This window comes from Mustela nigripes, chromosome 1 (genome assembly GCF_022355385.1).
Source record: "Mustela nigripes isolate SB6536 chromosome 1, MUSNIG.SB6536, whole genome shotgun sequence".
NCBI classification, from domain to species: Eukaryota; Metazoa; Chordata; class Mammalia; order Carnivora; family Mustelidae; genus Mustela; species Mustela nigripes.
In genome coordinates this window covers 234,047,227-234,058,734 of record NC_081557.1, presented here as the reverse complement: position 1 = coordinate 234,058,734, position 11,508 = coordinate 234,047,227, and positions in this window count along the sequence as shown.

Below are 11,508 nucleotides of genomic sequence, written 5' to 3'. Positions count from 1 at the left end.
GCTGGATTTGCCATGGACCGGTTTGGGGTGGCATCCCCCTGAGACTGGGAGCCCCCCGTGGGCCGCTGAGACTTCTGCTCTCAGAGGACATGGTTTCTGCAGCTCCCCCCAAGTTCACAGCTGGAGGGAGGCTTTCAGGGGAGCCCAGGCTGTTATGGCTGGGGAAGGAGGGATCCAGATAGGGGAAGAAACCAAAAGAAAAGAATGAAAGGAGAGAATCTTCAAACTACCAGCTGTCCGGCTGTGGCAGGCTTTTCACACAACCTCGGAAACTGGAAAAGTTTCTTTGGCTTCCAAAGTGTCTGCAACATTGTTAGGTTTGTTTGGTGTGCCTCTGCATATGAGAAACAGTTTCACGTCACGTGGAAAATATTTTCTTGCTGGTGCTCTGAGGGCCTGAGCTCACTGAAGGCTGACCCTACCAGTGAACATGGAAGAAGGCTCTCCCTGACCTATAAGCTGCCGCCTCAGCCACTGCAGGCACATCTGTTAAACCCCAGCCTTATGGTCCCTGCCTTGTGCAGAAAATGCTGGAACTCTCTAGAAGACTCCAGATGGGGCCAAGATGGGACTTTGTGGCTAGTGCCTGCTAGTCTTGAAGTCACAGAGGTGATGACCATTGATTCACACAGGTCCCCACCTGCCAGGAGCTTTCCCAAACCTCAGGTTGGCCTGGCTTTCTGACTCATTCACTCCTCTCTCTTGACTGCCCATCATGCAGACAGCCAAGCTAGTTACTGAGAGGATCTGGAATCTGGGAAGTAAGAAAAATCACCAGCTACCCTCCAGGGAAAGACCACGGGGGCCAGAATGAACCCAATGACCTCTCTGGGCATCCTTGACTCCAGTGTAGCCCAGCCCCTATGGAGGCACAATGACCCCAGAACCCAACCAGTGGGCAAAGGGGGGGGCAGTGCTCCCTTGATTTTGTCTGGGGTACTCTTACGCCCATCCAAAAAACCCCACATGGATCCCTTGTCCCAGAAAATATCATTTCCCAGAGAAATTGCTACAGCAGACTCCCTTGAAAAATAATTTGCTTTCTTTTTATCACCATAAAATCTCAAAAATTAACATGCTGAGGAAATGGGGTTCTTCCGATAACTGGCCCCTTCTGATTAACAGGAAACTGTTTTTATTTTAACCAGTGATGCTGAAAATCTCGGTCTCATGGACCAGTGCCTGGCCTGTTTTTAATCACACAGGACCCTGCTGGGCTGCGGGCCGTTGTGAATCCAGATGCCACGGGCCAGCGATGCCAAACACAGAAGCTACTGAGTCCGGCTGGTTCCGGGCCTGCTGCTGGCGTTTCGTTTCTGTTTGGTTTTCACCAGACCCTTTCGATGAACTCATTTTGTTGTCGTGGGTCCCCTTTCTCTAAACCCGAAGCCTAAAAATTCCACTTGAGGGCTCGAGGGAACCAGGTTCCACCAGAGAAGGGGCTCTCGGAGCAAAATGTCCGGCCCCCACCTCGCGCCTGACCGCAATTTGACTACGGGATGACTTTAGCATTTGCTTGGCAAGGGCATTTCCATTTGGCTCCCCATGAAGTCACAGAAATTCTAGTTATTTCTGTAGTGTGCTATTGCCTGCTTTATTTATAAGAGCCAGCCACTGGGGCTGAGCTGTTCTGTGTCTGGAGGCGGTTATAGTATCACAGTTATGAAATGTTTATTTTCTTAGATCGGCTTAAGCTGATACAGCACTTTTGAGCCATTAAGAATCTTGTAAATCAAGATAGTTTAGATAGGGGATGATTTTTCTGATGAGGGCTAGATCAGCTGGATCGATGCTTCTCCCTTGATTGGGCTCTTACATTAAATGGGTGGGACTGTCACATGTTCCTCGGAGAAAAAGTGTTGCCTAGTTAGGAAGATTGTGCTGCCAGCCCACTTTGTTTCTTCTGGCTCACACCCCAGCTGGGAAGTGACGCTTCCAGGACCTGCAGAGCTGAGGCCGCCCCAGCGCCCACAGGAACCCGTGATGAATATTTTAGGGCCACTATTTGCAAAAACATGGAGGACAAGAAGCCCAAAGAAAATTATGGCAGATTAACGAGGGTTGCACAGGCTCGTGACTTTAAAACCGAAACATAAATCTATCAAAGAGGGATCTGGCCTTGCCTATCAGACGAGGAAGATTGCGCCCGTGCAGCAAAGATTTGAGAGTCTCCCCTCGCAAGGAGCTGTTCCAGAATGGTGCAGTGAAGAAGGCGGGCCTTGCCCTCACAGACCGTGCTTTCCTGGGTCAGGTTCAAATAGAGAAGGAGACAGATAATGCAGCACACGCCGTTGACAGCCCCGAGGGACAGGGACAGGGGAAGCAGAGGAAGGGGAGAAAGACCACAGGGGTGGATGGAGTGGCGGGCTCCCTGCTGGGGTGATGGGGGGGCCGCCCCTCTGAGGAGGAACATTGGAGCTGAGACCAGAATGAAGTGAGCACCAGCCAAGCGACTGTCTGGGCCAGGAGTTTCCAAAGCGGAGGGGATAGCACAGGCAAATGCCCCAGGCCAGCTGGCAAGGGCGTGGCAAGGGAGCTGGGTGTGCCTAAGGGAGGGGGAGAGGTGATGAGGGAGAGGAGACCGAGCAGGGCTGGGGCACGGATCCTCTCTCCTTCTTAGGAATACAATCCCTTGCTGTCTTTTCGGGTTCACGCACACGGCGCTAGAAACCCCGCTGGGTGTGGCTCCTCCGTGGGGTTCTTGCCAACCGGCTCTGAGTGGAAACCATTTCTGCTACTTCTGCTGCTTCTTGGTTCAGTGTTCACAGGATGGGCAGGGTTGGCTCTTGTCCCTGCCTTCTGGCAGCACCAAGAGCAGGCACTAGGGAGCCCACCTGGCCCAGGAGGACATGGGGAAGTGCCCCACCCCCACCCCAAGGAAGGTCCCAGGCAGAGGTTCAGGGGGTGCGGTCCTGGATCCGGGACCTTGGCATCACCTGGAAACTTGTAGAAATGCAAATTGTGGGGCCCGCTCCAGACCTACTGAATTAGAAACATTGGGGGTGCCCCCCCCCCAGCACTCTGTGCTCTAATAAACCTCCAGGGGAGCAGTCGGTTTCAAAACCACTATCTGAGAGCAGCATTTCTCAGCCATCAGCCGAGTTGGCTCTGGGTCCAGAACTCTTGCGGGGGTGGGCGGTATTTGGAACGGCATCTCTGCCGTCTACCCACTGGAAGATAGGGGCACATCCCACCAGTCCCCCAGTTTTTTACAACCTCAAAGGCTTCCATGAGCACACATATAGGTGTTTCCTGTGAGATGCAGGTCAGCTTTGGGAAGAAGAGCTGATAAACTAGTAAGAGGAACCTTTGGGTTGTAGCAAGTGGGAAGAGGGGCCTTTGGAGAACTTGGCTTTTACTTTGTACGTTTCTGCAGTGTGTTTTTACCATGTGTGTGTAACATAACACAGTCATGTGGGAATATGTAGGAAGATCACACATTGGAAAAGTGGACACTAAGTCTCTTTACTATAGTTAGGAGACCAACTCCAATGTGGGGGGATTTTGCACAGCACCAAGCAACTCCCAGACAGTGGCCAGGGTGCCGCAACTCAACTGTTTGTTCACTGTCTACCCAGAGACGGTGTCAGATCCCACAGCGATGGACTCGGTCCTATAAGACCACCCCCACCTCCTCCATCCCATCAGGCGCTGTCCTCAAGTCCAGGCTGTCACTGTGATTCTGACCCACTGGCCACAGATCCAAGTCCTCCTGACCCCTTTCTTGGAGTCGGTTAATTTGCTCACAGAATCCAGGAAACCAGTGTTAAGTCTGCTTCCTACTGGTTTATTATAAAAGGCTATACAGGGGCATCTGGGTGGTTCAGTGGGTTAAAGCCTCTGCCTTCAGCTCAGGTCATGATCCCAGAGTTGCGGGATCGAGCCCCACATCAGCTCTCTACTCGGTGGGGAGCTTGTTTCCCCATCTCTCTCTCTGCCTGCCTCTCTGCCTACCTGTGATCTCTCTGTCAAATAAATACATGAAATCTTAAAAAAAAAAAAAAAAAAAAGCGATACATAACCCAGCATCAGTAGGGTGAGAGAAATGGGGAAGGGAGAGGAGAGGGTGTGGAGCTCCCATGCTCCCTCTGGGTATGGATTCTTCCAGAATCTCCACGTGTTCACCAACCCAGGAGCTCTCTGAACCCTGTCCATTATGAGTTTTTATAGAGGCTTCCTTTCATTGGCATGATTGATGAAATCATTGGCCATTGATGACTGATTCAACGTGGAGAGGAGACCCCTTCCCTCCTAGGAGGTCAGGGAGTAGGACCTAAAGTTCCAGCCCTCTAATCATGTGGTTGGTGCCACTAGAGACCAGCCTCCAGCTCTAGGCACTTTCCAAAAGTCACCTCATTCACCTCACAAATGACACCTTTATTGCTCCCATCACGGGAACTTCCAGCGCTTTTAGGAGCTCTGTGCCAGGAACCGGAATAAAGAACAAATATGTGTGTCTCTTATTATAAATCACAATATTACATCTACTATAAGACTTAGAATCCTTAACGCGTGCTAACGTGTGTTTCACCTCCAAGAGGAGCCACATTCAAAATGGTGTGCCCCAGAACACTTTGGGACACTGTTTCCTGGAGCCCTCCAAGGGCAAGACACAGTGAAAAGTGGCAAAGTCTGGCCACAGCCACCGAAAAATCTGTTCTGGGCATTTCATTGGAATGAGACTGTTCCTCCCACGTTCAGCTGAGAAATGCGCCTTGAGATAGGACAGTTGTCACAGGCAACTTTGACTGGCTCCAAGCAATTCACTGTCCAGAAAAGGCCCCCCAGGCAGTCTGGGTTTTTCTGGCCTGTACCTCCCCTTGCATGTGAGCTTCCCGAAAGTTCTCCAGAAGCTGCAGGAGTGGGGAGTGCCCAAGGCGTATGCTCACCCTCTACATCCCATTCCGACATGGCCCGGGCATGTCCATCAATGGTCCCTGGAACGGCAGGGCCAGCTGTCTGCCTTGCAGGGTCCCTCCTTCCTTTGCCTTCTTCTGTTCCCTCCAATGCGTTGAGGCAGATTTTTCTTCTCCACCTCACCTGTCCGTTTTCAGAAAATGGAATGGAACGAGGGGGGGGGGTAAAATTTAAATCCTGGTGACCATTTATTCTTAACTTTTCTTTACTATTTATCTGAAAGCTCCTTGGGCACACGGCACACCTAGTGACCGACTGAAAACCCTGGAAGTTCACCAAGCCCACCCTTCCACCCTCGCTACCCAACCACAACGGCCATCCCTTCACAGCTCCAACAGACCAAAGCCTGACTTGGCCTTCCCTTGTCAGAAGAGTTCACACGCATCTACGGGGCTCATCGATGGGGGCATCCGGGCATCCGGTGACGGCCGTTCTTTTAGGGACTGTATCACCATATCCTACACTCAACATTTCTCACTATTTAACAGTTTCTGGAATTATTCGGATTTTCAGTGAACAGATTTACACCCTGAATGACATCCAAAGAGGGAAGTCCATGGCCCAGCCGGCAAAGTATGAAAGGTCTTCATAGCAACAGGAGAGCAAGAATTAAAAGATCACTAATCAGGAGATTAAGATAACAGGTCACTAAGAAAAAGATTCTCTTCACGGTGTTGTTGCTAACACACGCGTCTCCCACTCAGTATTTGGCCATTGGGATTCCCGCTCCCCCCCATCCCACAACACACACACACACACACAATACAAGTGGTTTTCAAGCCTTAGAGCCGCCAGAATTCCCCAGAAGACTTTTTAAAAAGCTTGCCAGCTCCGCCCTCTACAGTTTCTGAATTAGTAGACTGGGCTAGAGCCAGCGAATTTACAGTTTCAACAAGTTCCCAGATGACGCTGATGCTATGAGTCTGGGGATTACACTCGGGGACCCACTGCCCACCACATGGATTGAGAACACGACATTTAACAGAGCATTTTGCTCAAATCAGGTCACGGGTCCGTCACGTCATTCATTGCATTTGCTTTGTGGCATCTGGGCACCCAAGCGGTGTGCACCCCAGGTCCTTCTGTAGGTCACCGACACGAATGCCGGTGGGGTTGGCTATGGACAAAGTCCAGTCCGATGGTTAAACCCCTAGCTTGTAGGCTCCCTTCAAGCCATATAATTACAGCAGGGGTTCTCAGTTTTGGTCAAATGTTAGAGTCAGAGGGGAGCTGAAAAAAAAACCAAAACTAAACAAAATATACGACCCCGGTCCCAGCCCAGAGAGCTGGGGTTGATCAGCCCAGACTACCCACAGGTAGTTAAACAAGGGCGCCTGAGTGGCTCAGTCAGTTAAGCGTCTGCCTGTGGATCAGGTTAGGATCTGTCCTGGGATACAGCTGGGCCTCAGGGTCCTTGCTCAGCAGGGAGTCTGCTTCTTCTTCTGCACCCGCCCCCCCACACCGCCCCCTGCTCATGCTCTCTCTCTGTCTCTCTCTCAAATAAATAAGTAAAACAAAGATATCTCTTGGTGGTTCCAAAGTGTAACCTGGCCGGGGAACTACCATCTAGAGTCTTCCTGGTTTCATCTGTAGAATCAGCCCCATTGAATTGTCCTCTGTCCATGTAGATTTAACTTATTTAAGCTTGAATAAGTCAAATAAGCTCTTAGTTATTGATCTATGTGGTTACAAGCTTTGCTGAGATCAAGGTATGTATTCCTACAGCTTTCCATCTTCTTTTTGGTCATCCCACTTTCAAAACCTTAACATGATACTGGCCAACTAGGATACGGTCTTAGGGAATCATACTAGTTTTTAAAAGATCACCTTTGAACTGTGATTACAATCTGTTGAGGAATTTTGCCTGGGGCCAATGCCAAGCCCACAGAATTGGATACACTTCGTTTATATGATCATAGTGCAATGATAGCTAACTTACTGCTTAACTTTGTCTCGGGGACGGTGCTCAGTGCTCTTTTTAAACATTCAAATAACCCTATGAAATGGCTGTGATGATTCCCTTTGAAGGCCAGGGAGCCAAGGTTGGATCCGGCTGACTCTAGCGTCTGATTTTCACCGCCGGATTTTGCTTGTTTCTTTTTTCTTTTCTTTTTCTTTTCTTTCTTTCTTTTTTTTTTTTTTAAGATTTTATTTACTTATTTGTCAGAGAGAGTGAGAGCGAGAGCGAGCACAGGCAGACAGAGTGGCAGGCAGAGTCAGAGGGAGAAGCAGGCTCCCTGCCGAGCAAGGAGCCCGATGTGGGACTTGATCCCAGGACACCGGGATCATGACCTGAGCCGAAGGCAGCTGCTTAACCAACTGAGCCACCCAGGCGTCCCGGATTTTGCTTGTTTCTATTTGCCAGGCTCCATCTTGTTCCTCGAATGCTTTACAGCGACTTTTAAAGATACTAAAAATGCGAGAAAGCATGAAATCACTGTAGTAAAGTAAGACCAGCCTGGGTCAAAGTGAGTCACGGGTCAGAACAAAATGCTTGCACATTTTCTAACTGAAGGGTCACCGATTTGGCTTTGAGTGTTCTGGAAATGTCAGTGCAACATTCAGTTGCACCGCTGACATAATTAAACACAAACATCGCTCAAGAGAAGTACCGGAGAAGCCCTGGGGCTTCTTAAAGAAGACTCTTGAAGAAGGTTCCAGGGATGTCTTCAAGAATATTCTCCTGATCTATGCAGACAGGAGCCTCACAGGGCTCAACAAACCATCATTTACACCATCCACTTCCTCCCTCATTTAAAAAAAAAAAAATTAGGAATTTTGGCTAGTTTTATAATTCTTCCAAGATTTCTGCATTCCCGTTTGCAGGACCTCTTCCACCGTCCTCGACCCATTCCAAGAGAATATTCACAGGAACTGGGTGATTCTTTGCTCACATTTCCTCAGTACCCCGGAATGGGATGTGAGTGGTCGGGATTTATCTGTGGAGAGTTTCACAGTCTCTTGACTCATCTTCTCCATTGGGTTCTCAGGCCATGAAGTCTCCCCAAACCTAAGGAACATCTCCTCCCTGCTGGTTTCCCCTTGCTGATCGTCCGGCATGGAACTGATGGGGCCGTGCGCACAGGCTGTGAGGGCGCCAGGGACAGACCGACACAACCGGATCTCTCCCTGTCCTGTGCCTATCACCGTGTCATTTCACCACTCATTCCTCCCTGTGGCTTCATGTGAAGTCGGGAGCAGCAGATTCCCTCGGGTCCATTGAAACAGTCACTGGATGAGACAGATGTTTTATCGTTTATATTTACGGGACTATACAGTAATGGGAGTTTTCTCTTGAAAAATATTGGTATTTCCTTGCCATCTGAAAAAGACATAGTGTTAAAAATGCACTGGAGGGGCGCCTGGGTGGCTCAGTCAGCTAAGTGTCTGCCTTTAACTCAGGTCATGATCCCAAAGTCTTGGGATCGAGCCTTGTGTCCAACTCCCAGCTCAGCAAGGAGCCTGCTTCTCCCTCTGCCTCTGCTTGCTGCTCTCCCTGCTTGTGCTCTCTCTCTCTCTCTGGGCCAAATAAAAATAAAACTTTTAAATTAAATTAAATTTTTAAAAAGTGCATTGGGACTTTTTTTTTTTAATTTTAAGATTTTATTTATTTGAAAGAGAACATGAGCAGGGGGAGGGGCACAGGCAGAGGGGCAAGCAGACTTCCCGCTCAGCGGAGCTCGATCCCAGCTGGTTCATGACCTGGCTGATGTCAGACACTTAGCCGACTGAGCCACCCAGCCGCCCCTGCACTGGGATTTTAAAAAGGTCTCTTGTGCAAGATTCAACGTTAGCACTGAACTGTGCAGCATTTGGAAAGTACTCTTCCAACATCAAGCTACCAGACACTCTCACCCAACTCCTTCTTAGCCGATTCCTTTCCTTATCCTTGGGCTCTCGCCTTGAATCCCAGGTCCTCAGCTGAGCCTTCTCTGACCGCTCTATGCGGGGAGCCCCCACACCCCCTGATTGATTTGTTTGTTTCAATTACTATGTTCCCAGCTGAACAAAAGCTCCCTGATGACAGACACTTACCATGTAGTCCCAGGACTGCCATCAGGGACTGGTTCAGGGAAGGGAGCACAGCAACTATTCGCTGGCAAGAGTGAAAGCAGGGCAGGCAAGCAAGCCGGGTATGAGAGGCTACAGAAACCGGGCTGGGAGGTGGGTGCGTCCAGTTCTTCTTGATGGGAAGACAGCAGGGGATAGTGATCTTAGAATGATCGCAGAAACAGACGGGAGGAAGAGAAGGCTCTTGAGTGAAAAAGCTCAAGTCCTTTCTAATAACCCAGCCGTTTAGATGATCTGAGCATATGAAATCTAGGAGGAAAGTGATGGCCACGTACGTCAAGGGAAGGAGAATGGATCATGCTGTGCTCAGTAGAAAGTACCGGAAGGCCCGAGGAGGGCAGAAATCTGATGTCCTCAGATGGACCCCTCCCCGCCCAGCTCAAGCAAGCTTGCCTCTCCTTCCCTAATGTGCTGCGTTTCCATCCGCGGATTCCTCACGATGGGACCTGGGAGGTCACCCTGCAGGGGGCTGACAGCCCCAGCCAGAGTCTAACAGTAACCAGTCAGCTTTTCCTACAGTTGGAAGAAATGGGAAACAAAGAATGTTAGAAAGAAATGCCAAGAAGAGCAGGAAGAAGAACCGGCAAGCTGGTTGACGTGGATGTGCATGTGGAATAAGGCAAAAGCAGCGGCAGGACACAGACGGGAGGCTGAGGAAACGCAGCTGAATCCGGGAGAAACAAGAGAACTCTGGTCCCCAACCCTGTCGGACAGTCCAGGCTGTCTCCCCCGTTCAAAGCTAAGGCACTGCAGCAATGAAGTGCTGTGAATCATAGGTGCTCTTTTTAACGTGCGAGCCATCCAGCTCTCTCTGCTCTCCTGCAGGTCCTCTGACCCCCAGAAGGGAAGGCGGTGGGGGGGGGGGGGGGGGGGGGGGGGGCAGGGGGAGCCCAAGACGAGATTGCAGGAAAGTTCTGTGGAAAGAGCTTTTCGGAAAAGGATGTTTGGAAGTGTTGCTGTACTTAGGTCATCTCTTGGCCAAAACTCATGTAAACGTTGCTCAAACAGTCTTGGAGATGCTTTTATAACTTGCTCAAAACTTTCCAAATGAAGAGTTTCAGTGTTTTAAAGTCCTTGGTTTAAACACACATACACACACACACACACACACACACACACACACAAACACACACACACAAAACTGTAACATGTGGAGCGCCTGGGTGGGTTAGGGCCTCTGCTTTTGGCTCAGGTCGTGATCCCAGGGTCCTGGGATTGAGCCCCGCATCGGGCTCTCTGCTCCGCAGGGAGCCTGCTTCCTCCTCTCTCTCTGCCTGCCTCTCTGCCTACTTGTGGTTTCTCTCTGTCAAATAAATAAAATATTAAAAAAAAAAAACTGTAACATGTTTTAACTCGTTTGCCTTAGCCATGAGGGTGGAAATCTACTAGCTGGATTTCAACAAACACCTGTGCATAATTGGTGAATAAAAGTGAATTAATGACCAGCAGTGCCCTTCCTTCATTTAGAATGCAGAAACCATCTTTTTCTAGCATTGAAACCAACAATCTAACTAGGCTGGACTTGGGAACTGACATATGAATTACTGTGTCACAGTCTTAAAAATGTATTTTAAAATGATCAGGGGTTCGTTGTTCTCCTTAGAAACACTAGAGGGGCGCCTGCGTGGCTTGGTGGGTTAAACACCTGACCTTCAGTTCAGGTCATGATCCCAAGGTCCTAGGATCCCACTACATGTCCAGGCCTCACACTCAGGCGGGGAGGGAAGTCACCGTTCCTCCCATCTCATGTGCGCACTCCAGTGCGCTCTCTCAAATAAATAAAACCTTAAAACAAAACAAAACAAAACACTGGATATCAACATTATAATCAATGTTTTAAAACTATTTTGTTTCAACTGATTTAGATTTTTTTTAAGATTATATTTATTATTTGACAGAGATCACAAGTAGGCAGAGAGGCAGGCAGAGAGAGAGGGCGGAGGAAGCAGGCTCCCTGCTGAGCAGAGAGCCTGATGCAGAGCTCAATCCCAGGACCCTGGGATCATGACCTGAGCCAAAGGCAGAGGCTTAACCCACTGAGCCACCCAGGTACTCTGATTTTGTTTTTTGGATAAAACTTACTCATGTTCAAGATATTTTAATATGCATACAGTGGCATAAATTCAAACTTTGCTAATAAGAGTTTACAACCAAAATCGTTGGTTATTCAGTTCAGAGATACAAAGGCAGGTGCTATGAAGCCTGGATACCAAGAATATTCTTCCTCATCTTTTGTTACCAGTTTCAAATTGTCCAAAGAACAACTGTTGGGGTTGCTCCAGAGCTCTTCCATTTCCCTAATTGTTCTGATCTTTTCCAAAGATGGCAGCAAGAAACTTGACATAAATGGAAAATTTCACTTCTATAAAACCAAAGGCAAATTTGGTTGTTTTAAATACATTACAATGCAAGGGTTTTCAAAGTCTCAAGGTAAAAAGGAAACGTCTTTTGGGAGCCAACACCGTACCTAATTTAGACCCTGGTGAAGTAGGATTCCTCTGTGGGCTTGTGCAACCTCCC